This window comes from Sus scrofa, chromosome 1 (assembly GCF_000003025.6).
Source record: "Sus scrofa isolate TJ Tabasco breed Duroc chromosome 1, Sscrofa11.1, whole genome shotgun sequence".
NCBI classification, from domain to species: Eukaryota; Metazoa; Chordata; class Mammalia; order Artiodactyla; family Suidae; genus Sus; species Sus scrofa.
Window position 1 is genome coordinate 22,398,152 of NC_010443.5, and position 14,405 is coordinate 22,412,556.

The window sequence follows — 14,405 nt, forward strand, 5'->3', positions numbered from 1 at the left end:
ATAATATTTTATTTCATTACATTAGTATATATAAGCTTTGGGGAAAAATGTCATTTGATTGAGCGAGTGGGCTAACAGATGAAATTCTAGAAATGCCTTACAGTTTGCCTATTAGGATATTATAAACATCTGCTTGAAACTTGAGCATTTTTCTAGCCTTAAACTTTGTACGTGATAACATATTCCAAGATGAGGAGGAAAATATGAATGCTATTCAGAGTTTATCAAAGTGCCAAGGGAGTGTTTGCATAACCACATAGCAAAGGTAATTATAAAGCTTTTCTGGCTACTTCAGTTGGATAAAGCATGGCTTCCTTTGGAACCACTTACCACTGAATCCTACCCAGTTGTTCAAAGCCTTTTCGATCATATGCTTTCTTGAACTCTGATAATAACTGATGATCAGCTTATTTATTGTGTCCCAGCTTTATGTCCATTTCCAAACCCTTGTGGGTTGGTTCCCTGTCATTTACTTATTCTAAATGCCTCACCAGTTCTAAGACAGGATGGAATCAAGATTTGTTCTTTGGTTTACTGGGGGGTGTACCTCTACACTGGCACACGGGTCAATTTCCTTACTCTTCATAAAAATCTTCACGAGAGGGGTCAGAATTAATTACTTCAGCAGCTCAGTTAGTAGAAGTGGATAGGGCCCAGCCAGTTAGGTTATATGATGTGCTATAGACCTTGCCTTGATTTCTTTTTGAAGGATCTTTATGTGTATAAACCTAAGATAGGGATACTGAAGACAGTGTTTTTCACTGCATCAGAAAATCAGATGTAGCATGAAATATGAAATACAATTCAAGTTTTCAGCTGTGCTTTCATTACTTTTGGTATTATTTCCATTGAGTGGGAGGCTTTTCCTTAAAAGATGGATTTTCCTTTAGGTGAGGAAAGCCTGTTTTATGCATACTTATGAATATAATGCATATTTTACAATTTGATTTCTCTATTCTCTTTGTTTAAATAATCCAGCTAACTTTGGCTTTTAAAATGCTAATCTTGGCACATCCAGGAATAACAGGAGAATTGGAGAATTATGATCATATTTAGGTATACTGAAATAGTAACCAAATAGTAAATATAAGTACTATAAAAGTTAAAGCTTGAGAAAACAATGCTTGGAGTTATGACTTTGTTATATCATATTTCTCATTAGCGTATAGTAGTCGAATAGTTCTTCTTTGGTTTTATCCTCCAAATATTTAGTTAAAGAGTAAATATTTAAGATAGCTTGGCAAGAAATAGTTATTTACCTTCCATAATAGCATTAAGGGATAGAATAGAGGCCACTGAAAGGAAGGGAAAGAAAAATAAAATGGGAATGTAAAAATAAAAATGTAACACATGAGAAGACAAAAAAATTAATTATACAACACATCTAATTGGTCTTGCCCTTTTTCAAAAACAAGATAGGAAACACCATTCGGCAAGAGAAGTATTACCTGTGGAGTTGGGGTACCACATCTCCACAGGCCTTGTTGGTAAAGATTTGATGTTATGAACCAAAGGGCTTATTACCTGCATTGACTGTCAGTGAAAAATCTGTCCTTGCTTTGGGGATAAAATTTTGATAAACCGTTCAATGGAGTATTGGTTTTTAGCTGCTGGTATTTTCTCTTTATTTGACTGATTAGCTTTAAAGTATGGATGATAAATGTCCTCGCTCATTCTAAGGTCAGTATTATTTATTCTTCATTTTTTACTCCTTTTTCATTCAGTTAGTTTCCACAGTAATACCACATTAATAAACTTTCAATAAGAGGAAGTAGTAGTATGAATAATGGAAAATAATTGACTTGAAAGTGTGAAGACCTAAACTATAGCCCAGATCCATCATAATGACTTATGGATCCTTAAGCAAGTGTTTAACTTCTCTGGTTCTCAGCTATTTCTTCTGTTTTCTTGGCTGATGGAGTCAATGATTTATAAAATCTTTCACAATACTAATCTTTCCTGGTGTGATTTAATATAAGCTCAACAAGTAATGGGGATAGAAGTAAGTTGTTATATATTTGCTCCTAAAACAAGTTAGTCTGATGTCAAATATGTGGTCAAGAAAGAAAATCTCAGTTATAACCCTGATCTTGAAAAACTTGACCCGTGTTTAAGAGTACACATTGGGGAGAAGTTTACATTGCCAATACCAGACATTCACAACCCAGATGCAGAGTGAGGACCAGAGAACCCTACAGGATCCTAAATCATCAAAGAAAGATTAAATTAACTGAAGGAGAAGGCTAATATACTTTGGAAAATAATCACTAGCAGATATTAAAACAAAAATTATTTCTCTGTGGTCTTCACCTAACCATAAGGTTGAATTAACTGGAACGTTCACCTTATTCCCTAAGCATCCTCATGAACTAAGCTTTCACCACACTAACATGAAATATATACAGCTAGAGAGAAACAGGCCTGATAAAGAGTCTTGTGTTTTTATTTCATCTGATAAATATATTTATCTCTAAGAGAAATATAAATTGAAAACTGTGGACTTTGGTATAATGGCATACATAGTTTTTTAAAAAAAGATTTAGTATTATTGTCTCTCTAAAGCCTTTTCCAGTTCTCTCAATCAAGGCCATTGCCTTTTTTGTGTTCCCCCTATACTGTGTTTATACTTAGGTCAAAGCACTTAAAGCATTTTGTTGAACTTTGTTCGCAGATGTCTCCCTTATAGGCTCTGAGCTCTTAAACATAGAGCTCATCTTTTCCTTTTCTGTATTTTATAAACTTGGCTTATTTTCTGATTCACAGTAGGCATTCAGTAAGTGTCTCAAAGTGTCATAAAATAGTCCAAAACCCTAGTTAAAGAAGCTTAAGTTATAGTCACATGTACCCACTTTTTTGTGGTTTTAGTAGTTTTAATTTACACAATGGTTTATTTGCTGTCTTTTCCATGTTTCAGCCCTGACTATCTGCTGAGAAGCAGCAATAGACCAAAGGTAGCTCTAGAATCATTTTGACAGGCAATTTCCAGAGCCAAAACCCTAAACAAAATGGCAGAGCAGGGGAATTTTGACTCAGTTTGCCCCATCCTGCTCTTGTGAAAACTCCCTTTTTCCAGACACACTTTTGCTTTTTAAAGCCTTCTGTGCAGTTGTTACAGCAATAAATGGCCCCATGCTCCATAATTGGCCCTCTTGCTCTTTCCTACTTGTAGTTCTTGAATCCTTTTTTATCTTCTTTACATCCCAAACTCAATCCCAACCTTTACTTGCATATGGAAACTGTTTCTAAAGTGTGTGCATGCGTGCGTGCGTGCGTGCGTGTGTGTGTGTGTGTGTGCGCTTGTGCATATGCGTGTCTTCAGAGCCTATGACTGCTTTCTTTACCACCTCCCTGGTGCCTCTTACCTTGCTGCTGCTGTTGTAGACATTCCTAGTGGAACAATGGCCCCATTTAGAGGGGATTTTTGGTTTTTGCTTTTTCTTTCTTTCTCTTTCTTTCCTTTTCTTTCTCTCTCTCTTTCTTCCTTCCTTCCTTGCTTGCTTTCTTTTTTCTTTCTTTCTTTCTTTTTCTCTCTCTCTCTTTCTTTCTTCCTTCCTTGCTTGCTTGCTTTCTTTTTCTCTTTCTCTTTCTTTCTTCCTTCCTTCCTTACTTCCTTGCTTTCTTGCTTTCTTTCCCTCTCTCTCCCTTCCTTCCTTCCTTTCTTTTCCAGCAGGGAAAAGCTGCCTCTCTGGGCACACTTTCGGAACACTTTGCTAAAGTGTGTCTGGAGCATACATTTTTCTTCCAGAACTCTCCTCCCATTTTCACATACTACTTTTGAATCTATCCTGCTCCCTTCTATAAAATAAAAGAAGTATCTCTTCTCTAGCACATGAAGAATGGTGTTTGTTCTTTTAAACATTCCTTTTAACTAAGAAATATAAGGATCATATCTTGTTTCCACATCCTATTTGCCATTTTTTTCCAGAGTTGATGCAGATAATTATTATTTTTAATTGTGACAGTGCTCATCTAAAGTGTAACTGGTATATCTTATCAGCTCTTCTACTAAAATTATGCTCTAGTGTGTTTATGTTTAACTGCAGAAAAGAGACTAATGGGAGGGCTACTTATATTTGCATGAGAAGTTTGCCAATGAAGCCTTAACCTCTTGCAAGATTCATCCAAGTCATATTAAACAGTTAAACCATAACTTGTCTTAAAATAATTCAGAAGAATATTGAAATAAAATAATAAAGAATATCACCAACAATGGACATTTGAAAAATATCTATCTGATCATAGCTCAGCATTACCCTTCCTTAGCTTAGTAATAATAACCTGTAAGCATCCAAGGATAAATATATAATTCCAAAGACTTTTTTTTTTTCCTAAGAGTAGAAAGACTGAGAATTCCCTGGGTTAGAAACAATAATGCTCAAATTTTCCAAGTGTTGATTACAAATAGAAGATGGATGATTGGAAAATATTTTTAAGGAACTCTTTTATAAACCTGCAGGCGACAGAAAAATTTGTCTTTATTCTGTTAGTAAAGTAAAGTGAAAGATAATTTTCACCTCATATTTAGGAATGAATCCTAAGTGACCTGGGGATATTTAACAAGACTTGTTAACACTATTTTCTGAGAACTCATTTTGATTGAATATTAAGTTTTCATTGCAGTGGTGATTTCTTATGAATCTAATAACCTAAAAGTAAAGTTTTAAAAAAGGAAAAACCTCTCTTTCTTTGATTCCATAGTTTACAAAGTATACTATGTGAACTGATGATTTCTAGGAAACTGAAGCTTGAGTTGTAATTCTTCATCCTCAAGAACTGTTTCAAGAAATACTTTTATTTTGATGAAGAAACTGAGGCACGAAAACTCATTTGGGATGAATGCAAAAACAGTTTTCTGAGGTGGTTATTTCTGTGTCTTTAATTTAATAGTAACAATAATTACTCCCTTGTGGAGGCCATTATTAATGCCAATTGTGACAAAATGATTTGTGCAAAATCCCGAAGCTTGGTATCACTATCTTTCATGTTAATATTATTTAGATCTCTATTTTAAAATCACACTAATTATATGGAACTTTTTGCTGTGAGGTAAATTATAAGTACATTACAACCATCGCTCTTTTGTTCTTCAGGGGAAAATGAAATATTGAAGAAGTCATGCATAGCAATCCATACAACAGAAAAAAGTTTCAGATCCTCTTTATGAGTGAAAAAAGGGATCTTCTTTGATTTTTTTTTTCCTTTTTTTCTTTTTAGGGCCAAACTCACAGCATATGGAGGTTCCCAGGCTAGGTGTCCAATTGGAGCTGTAGCTGCCGGCCTACACCACAGTCACAGCAACACCATATTTGAGCCACCTCTGCAACCTACACCACAGCTCACTGCAACGCCAGACACTTAACCCACTGAGCAAGGCCACAGATCAAACTCACAACCTTATGGTTACGAGTTGGATTCGTTTCTGCTGTGCCACAGTGGGAACTCCAAGAGGGATCTTCTATGATCTAAAATTCCAGATATATGTGCCTGTCATGAGACAAGTGTTTCCTATATCCAGTAGCCATAGTCCTGGAAAGGAAGACTGGAAAAGCAGAATCAGAACTGGAAACACTGTCCCTGACACAGCTTGTCTGGTGGGACTCCTGTGCTCCATTTTGCCTGCAACAGCTCTTGGTAGGAATGATGATTTCTGGGTTAGGGAGTGGTTGAGTGCTTGTCTCCAGTTGCAGCACAGCTGGAAGGAGTGGTGTCAGTGCTGGCTTTCTGAGAATAAAGTTCTCCTTTTCCCTCTTAGCTCTTAGTTCAGTGACTGTGGGACTGCCAATCATAGGAAGTCACTGACTGCTGCAAGTTGTTGTTTCCTATAAAGAGCTATATCCATAGACTCTTGGCCCATTTATGTCTTGGGTGAATTTTGCTCAGAGTACGAAATAGCTCAGTGATTTATTCTTTTTTATCTGAGAAATGCCATGCTTTAACTAAGGTCATATTGCCAATGTACTGTTTTATTTTGTTTTGTTTTGTTTTGTTTTTAGCACTTTAACTTGATTTTTTTCAAAAGAGGTGCTACTTACTTTGTTAATATGGATATAATTAATTATAGAATACACACACATACAAATATATATGTATAATATATTTATATATATGTATATTTAAAGGAACCCATCACTATTCTTTCAGTGTTTAATCAATCGTGTTCCATGGCTTTGATGAAACTTTCAATTTTGAGAATAGTAGAGCCTGTCAAGTAGAATTTAAGTGCCAGGAAATACTTGATTTGAGGCAAGAAGTACAAAGTTTTTAAAAAGAAAATAAATCTAGCATTCACTTAATAATTTGCCCTTTGCAGCAAGAGAATCTTATCTGACCACCCACATTCATCTGGCTGCTGACGTGTTTCTTGCTTCAATTGCAAAAGTTATTTTTGCACCTTTTGTGTCTTTTGAGGAACCGAGTGGGCCTACTTGCTTATAATGATTCATGTTTCAAAGTGCACAGGGTGTCCTGAAGTGTTACTGCAGCGATGTGCAGAAAGGAGGAAAAAATTAAAGCTAACTGCTCCCTTAAGCATTTTGAACACTTACATGAAGTGGTACTGGATTAGGGTACATTTTAACTGTCATATCTTGATGCTTTCGTCCTTCCTATGGGACATCCCTGTCTGAAAGAAAGAGCAATGTTTTTTTTTAAGTGAACAAATACACAGTAACCATCTATGGACACATAGTAAGTAATATTTTTATATGAACCTACTATCATGGAAGATAAACCACCTTAAGATGGTTGATTGATTAACCTATTGGATTAAGTAGTTCAACTGACCTTTTATGCATTTTTTGAGGTCAGACTTGGATAAATTAATTCTAAGTATAAGAAAGTTCCTTTCTTCGTTACTTACCAGAGTTTGTTATGTCTCAGTATTTTACTTTGGTTGGTTTTGGCTTCCTGTTTCAGATATTAATTTTAGCACAGAACATAACATTGCTGAAATAAACTATAGAAAAGAATTTTCTGTGAGGTTATCTGAGTCTTCATCCTGTGGAGTTCAGTTGCTAATGTACCAAAAGAAGTTTTGTGGGAATCTCAGCTTTAAGACAGAATTGTATCATGGCTTGCAGTGGGATAATTTCTAGTTCCAATAAATTGTTTTAACTCTAGCATTATTTTCCAAAGTCCTTCCACTTTTACTGTTACAGACAATTCTCTTTTAATGCAAACACTTATTGAAAAGATTTAAACTATATGAAAAGGAATTTTTTTCTTGAAAGAAAAGGTCTTAAGAGATCCAGTTCCAAATTTTCTTTTCTCAAGGAAAGCGTTTCTATGATTTAAGAATAAGCATGCCTGTTAAATTCGCTACAAGTGTCATCATTAAAAAAAAAAAAAAAAAAAAAAACTTGTTTATCTTTTAGATTCCCGGAAGTTTTCTATGAGTTCCTGTGGAGAGAGCCTTGTGGAAAGCAAAAACGGCTGTGATGCAGTTTTTTGATATGAGGATAACAGGTTAATAACCAAAATTTATTATTTTATTCTACTGTTTTTACGTTTAACTTGAAAAGCAGTTTTAGCTTACTCTGCACTAGTATGTGAACTGACTTTATTTTATCATCAAGACTGGGAAGAAACAATGTATATGATGTTTGGAGAGAAAAATGTAGTGAGGGTTTTGTGTTGTTTTATTTTGTTCTTTCCTGATAGTCTAATTTTAATTATAATTTTCTTAGTTGAGATCGATTTAAGGAAATTTTTTCTGGCATTTTATTTTCATGCAAAATTCTATGTAGTAAATGCTAATACGTTTTGTTATAGAATGGGAAAACATTCCACTAGAAAAGCAAGATCACAATTGTAAAAAATGGCAAAGAATTTATGACAAAATATTAAAATTAGCTTGGTATAGTCAAAATATGTCATAAATATTTTGAACAAATATGCAAACTACACAGCTATCTGCAATCAAATTCCCATTGTAACAAACATGGAAAAAAATGTAGTTCAGTTCTCCATTAGGTTTTAAATGTCAAATTAGATTTTAGTGTATGTCAAATTCAAGGGTGATTACCACAATCTATTTTTCTCCAAGCGTTCTCTGAATTGCTTGGCAGGCTTTTGTAGAATCTGTGAGATCTTCCTCAAATTGGCGACTTGCTCCTTTTAGGGAGAACTAAGGTTGTTATGGGAATTTTACTAATAAAAGAAGCATTTATAATGAATTTGGCTCTCAGGAAAGTGCTTTTTTTAAATCATCCTGTGGAAATAAGTCTGTATTCAGCTGGACTCTGGCGCTGGTCATGGTTTTTCGGTAGATTCTTTTTTCCTTCATCCGGTACTCATATGTGGTAGTGACTTATGGATCCATCAGTGTTAAAGCTGTTTAAATATTTCTTAAAATATTTTGTAGTTGATCTATGGCATTTTGAAAACAAATATATGGAAATGGCCCCTAAAATTCTGTCCAATAGCTGTGATCAGAAGACACACATTTTGTTTACAAGTGTAATATTACCAAATCCTCAAAAAAAAAAAAGACCCAATAACCATTTTAATTTTTAAAAAGTTTGATTATTAAAACATTGGAAGTAGAGAAGTAGTATTTGTTGCCCATCATTTTATACCATTGTTATTTAGGATGTTATTATTTAATGCTCACTTGACTTTTGCCACCACTCAAGTAATGATTAATTTCCTGAGGTAAAGGTTTTTTTTTTTTTTTCTTTTTTTTTTTTTTTCTAAGATAGTGTTTTTCTAAGCAAAAGATCCCAGATTGACAACCCGGGATACTGTAGGCCTTTATTCATCTGCAGAGCTAGGCTGCCTTCCTGCCAATCCCACCCAGCTGTTATCCTGAAGAGACCTCTGTGGAGGTCTATACGGGAGGCTGTTTCTGTGCCTTTCCTTTCAGGGCCTGTCTGAGGAAATTATTTAACTGGGTGCCAAATTTATTTGAGTGGGACTGAAGCGTGGCCAAAGGAGTGGGCACACTTTTTGAAAAATGGCACCTCTTCCGTATAATATCATTTTCTTTTCTTTTGCTCAGTCCCCTTGGTTCCATTACCACTGAAATGGCCACGCAGAGCATAGTATCTTTTTTTCAATATTACCCGCCTCTGAAAAGTGCACTGAGCTTGCCAGACAATGCCTGCCTTTACCAACTAGAGACACTCCTATGGGCTGGAGCACCAGCCACAGGAAACCCAAAGTCACATCCTCCTGAAAAATATCCTACTTCTTTCCTAGCCCTCAAAGGCTTTGGGGAAAATTTTAAATGTGAATATGAAACTGTGTTTGGAATACCGCTCCTTTGTTGGCAGTGGGTGCCAAAAATGACTTTGCGTGGGTTTGATTGCCATAAAAAGAAATCTCAGAGAATGAAATGATAACTGGCTGTTTTCTTTTCATATGAGGAATGCTCCAGTATTGCATTTTTTAACATATCAATTGATTGGGAAAACTGGAGAGTTACTTTTTTAACACATGGTTAGAGAATATGAAACATGAAATGAATCTACACAATCATAGCGAAGTAATATGGCTATAATTAACCACATTACTGTTGATCTTTATAGCTCCAGGTAAATCTTTGTTGAGAGATTATACTAAAATTGCAGCTATGTACAACGATACATTTGCTCGCTTATAATAATATTCTGCAGTCCAAACAAAGCATTTCCCTAACTTAGCATTTTCATACATTTTTAAATAATAAAACTCAGGAATTTATACCATTGTTGGTAGCTGTTAGATGGCTAAGTAAAGATAACATGTAACAAAAAAAAAATGTCACTTTCAAACTTGGGCCTAAACTTTGAAAGACCTATGGATTTTTAGGTGAATTTATTTTCCTAAATGTAAACTGAGGAGAACAGCAAAGAGACTTAGAGTGCTCCCCAATCCTGCTTTGTTTTCAAGAGACAGACAGGCCATGCCCAGGAATAGATCTGTGCTGCAAACAGTTTGCACTGCAGAATTTTTTCAGTTTTTCAAGATAAAGCAACTGAAGACAAGAGATTAATTAAAAGAGCCCAGGTTCTACATGGTTCATGAACGTGATCAATAAATTCCTGAAGAAGCCCTCACTCTTGTTTTCTCCCATTTGCCTTTCTCTGTCTGCCTAGAAACTCCAAGCAGGAAAGAGATTTTATGCATAGCAGTTTGTTGAAGGCTCTCCAAGGATGATGCTGGAGCGAATATTGTGTCCTCAGATGTTTTATGTTTGAAATCTCATGTAAAAGGTGCATGTGAAATAGGAGTGATTTCCTATTCCCTAGTAATATTCTTGATGAAGCCTTTCACTGAGGTGAAAACATAGACATTGTAGGGGCATCCAGGCCCCTGGATGTAGGGGCATCCAGGTCCTGCTGGAATCTCCAGCTCAGACAGAGGGATGGAAGCTCTTCCTTGTCAGGAATAGGGAGCACGGCACAGGATTTATTGAATTTCATGATAAAATGGTAAGACATCTTAGGTAGGATTGTTTTAGACATTTAAAAGGGGGCGGTTTTGCTGACCAAAGCTCTTTGCATAATTAAGTCAATATGTGTTTTATTGGTGTCAACTTAAAAAAATGCTCAACCTGAAAGTTGAGAGTTAAGTTTTATTTGGGGCAAAATTAGGACTTAAGCCCCGGAAGACAGCATCTCAGGTAGCCCTGAGAAACCACTCCAAGGAGGTGAGGGAGGAACTAGGATATATAGGAGTTTTTGCATCAGAGGGCAGGAAGCAGGAGCAAAAGAGGCCTGGGCTCACTGAAATCACTTCTTTGATATGCACCTCCACTATCAGGGCCAATATCCTGAGTTTTCACAGCCTGCAGGACTCACTGCTCTCACCCTTGGAGGTGACTACATTCCCAGTCCTATTTTTCATAAAATTTATGTACATATTTAACTTGAAGTCTGTGTTTTAAGCAAAATTATATACTCTATGTAAACCAAAAAATGGGAAGTGACCAGGTGCCTAATTTTCATTTGTGAGATTCTTACCTTCCTTAAAAGTAATACTTTTCAAAGGACAAAGTAAAACAATTGTTTGTCATGAGAATTCATCATGTTTTCATGAGGAACTGTCTTCATTAATACTTTAATACACAGATTTTGAACATTATTTAAATTATGGATTTGTTTGATTTCTAGAAAATGGCATGTTGGGGCCATTTTCCGAACCAGAACTATGCAAAACTCATATATTCTCCCAAGACTGAAAAATTCACACATTGTCAATATTGAAGTTGAGTGAAAATATTTAGGAGAAAGCATTATTGAAGATTATTTTACGTCACATGTCACATGTCACTTGACGTATTATTTTACAATACGGTAAAACTTAAAAGTGGAGCTGGGGGTGACGGCTAGATGGAAAGGTGAAATCCCTTAGTCGGAAAGGTCAGCCATCTCTGGATTTGATTCTGGTTCTGACCCTGAGTATCATCCTCGACTATAGCAATGTTTAATAACAGCTGTTGCATAGGATTATCATGAAGCTTGTAGAACTATGCCCATATAGCTGTATCAGAGCACACACTAAATACACAGTAAACAACAGCCACTATCCTCGTTATTACTAGCAAGAGAATTGCATACATAGATCAATACCATGATAAAAAAAAAAAGGCAACCTAGAAAGAGATTATTCACTTCAAGCTCTGACTCCTAATTAAACATAAAGACTCGCAAAAGTTTGCGTCTTGCATGGGCAATACACTACACGTGCCGTTTAGAAGGTGTTGTTCACCTCTAAAGGTCTGACATAGATTGTGTCTACATGAACCCTAAAGATCGAGCTAATTAAACACAAAATTCAGCCAATTTGGGCTTGACATTGTTTATTTTTCCTGTTAGTATGGTTGCTAGAACTGACTAGAGTAAATTTGCATTGAGGTCTAATGAAGCCCTCGCTTCCCTTTCAGTTTTTGCCTCTTCACCCATAGAGGGATGCATAGGAAGATCACTGTGGGAGCAAAATTTAATTCAATAGTAAAACTTTTTTTTTTTTTTTTTGTCTTTTTAGGGCTGCACCAGCGACCTATGGAGGTTCCCAGGCTAGGGATCCAATCGGAGCTGCAGCTGCTGGTCTACACCACAGCCACTGCAATGCCAGATCCGAGCTGTGTCTTCAGCCTATACCACAGGTCATGGCAATGCCAGATCCTTAACCCAGGGATTGAACCTGTGTCCTCATGGATGCTAGTCAGATTTGTTTCCACTGAGCCGCAATGGAAACTCCCATCAAACTTTTTTAACAAACCAAAGTTAATGTGCTTGTTGTCTAGTTATTCTGACCACTGCTTTACATATATCTAGTGTGCATTATGTTAGATTGCTAATTATTAACTATTAGCAAAAGGGCCTTCCATTTGATTATAGATATCTTGCTACAAATACTTGGGGGCTACTGATTTCTCATCTGAAATATTTATTGTTCCTGTGGGAATTTCCATGTTTCCCTGCTTTTTGAGTGCAACTACTATCATCATTATGGTAGCATTCTATATTAGGGAGCACATTGGTCACAGAAGTAAAACCAATACTAGAATTTTAGTTTGGGAAATTATAGTACATTTGCATGGAGGCAATATTTTAGTTAAAATATGGCAGTTCCTGTCATGGCGCAGCAGAAGCAAATCCAACTAGGAACCATGAGGGTTTGGGGTTTGATCCCTGCCCTCGCTCAGTGGGTTGAGGATCCGGTGTTGCTGAGCTGTGGTGTAGGTCGCAGGTGCTGCTTGGATCAGGCATTGCAGTGGCTCTGGTGTAGGCCAGCAGAAACAGCTTCGATTCGACCCCTAGCCTGGGAACCTCCACATGCTGCAGGTGCAGCCCTAAAAAGACCAAAAAAAAAAAAAAATTGAACACGCTTGTGTTAAGAAAAATAAACAAAAATAAAGATTACATAAGGTTGAGTAGAAATCCCTTCCTGTGTCCCTTCCTCTATTCCCTGGCTCCATCTCTGTGATTTAACTAATGTAAAAGCTCTTTGGCATCCTTGCAGAAATATTCGGTTTATTGCTTGTTTCTCTTGGGATTATAAATACATTCTATGGTGCATTAAGTGTTTTTTGTTTTTTTGTTTTTTTTTAACATTCAATATGACTATCTTCTGAATGAGTTTTTATATTAATACTGTACTTAATTTTTTTTAATGGCTGAGTTTTATGACTGAGCCATAATTTACCAAGGTAATCCTTGTACTCATATCTTTGTGCACCTGTGTACACCTGTAAGATACATTTCCAGCAATGGAACTTCCGGGCCAAAGGGCATGAACTTTCTTACCTAGATAAGCACTCTTAATTGTCAATCAAGGAAACACCTCAGCTTTCATCATAACTGATACAATTGAGCATTAAAGTTCTCAGAATCCTCTGAGTCCTACAATGTCCATTCCCTTATGGAAATTGAGGTTCACCTAAAATCTGATAGTTTCTAAATTGTGGAGTTTTCCTGAGCCATTCAGAGTCATCTGAAGGACTCCTTTGCTTTGCTGTCAGGCAAATCTCCTAAAAAGAGCATTCGTTTAAATGTTCAAATCTATAGATTAAATTAAAAGACCACCACTCCCAAATTTTTGGTATTTGAGGAACTAGAACCAGGCTTATTGGGTCAAAAAAACTAAGATGTTTTAATATATTAATCTTATATATCTCAGAAAATATTTCTCTGACATTTTTATATTTTTTTCTCATTGATTATTTTTTGAGCATAGTGTCAATTAATACAAGGTTTCCTACTTTAGTGTAGTGTTTTCTAAAGCAATTACTTGCTAGAAATTGAGAATTCACTTAAAATCCAATTGTTTTTAAAACTTGCTGGGTTTTTAGGGCCCATAACATGGTGAGCCCTATATATAAAATGAACTTTAAATTGGTGTTTTTATACAGCAGTGTTATAGCTTAATAGAACAGCCTTTCCTAACTGCATTTATTTTCTATCCAGGAAGCAGCGAGACAATCATGCCCATGAGAACTCTAAACCACTCAGGTAATCATTGCATTTTTTAACTGTCCCCAAAATACATTTTGTTGTCCATATAATGGTTTTATAACCATTTTATTTATATGCACTTTTCTGCCTTTTCCAAAGTTCTGTGACAATCATTGATTCTTCCAGCCTTCGTTAGCTCTAATCACTGCTAATTACTGCTTTTAGTCTATAAAATATACTTGTATGTTATATTAACACTATGTATAATATATATAAAATTTTATATTAGCATACTATATATATTTATAAATTGCATTTAATATATATTTTATATTAATCTATAAAATACATCTATATAGAGAAATATGTAGTACACTTAGCATGTAAGTCATAAAACTTGGTTAGAAACAGCTCTGAATTGACTTTAATGAAACCTTTAAAAATCTTACAATTTCATAAATAGTATGTATCAAAAGCTTATAGTATGTATCGCAAGCTTTCCTTTATATACTTTTCTGCCCAAAA

At 35.6% G+C, this 14,405-nt stretch overlaps 1 protein-coding gene across 14 annotated transcripts in view; it reads left to right on the forward strand.

Annotated features, from left to right (window-relative positions):
- HIVEP2 (human immunodeficiency virus type I enhancer binding protein 2) overlaps window positions 1–14,405 on the forward strand; it is a 196,265-nt gene that overhangs the window by 157,471 nt on the left and 24,389 nt on the right. For 12 of the 14 annotated variants that reach the window (XM_021072405.1, XM_021072421.1, XM_021072400.1 and 9 more), the window contains 2 exons: window positions 7,374–7,464; window positions 13,893–13,937. The gene's annotated coding sequence lies outside the window, so the exon portion shown is untranslated. Of the gene's footprint in view, window positions 1–4,698; window positions 4,858–7,373; window positions 7,465–13,892; window positions 13,938–14,405 lie in introns of all 14 variants that reach the window. The other 2 variants (XM_021072419.1, XM_021072441.1) reach the window with 2 other exon arrangements.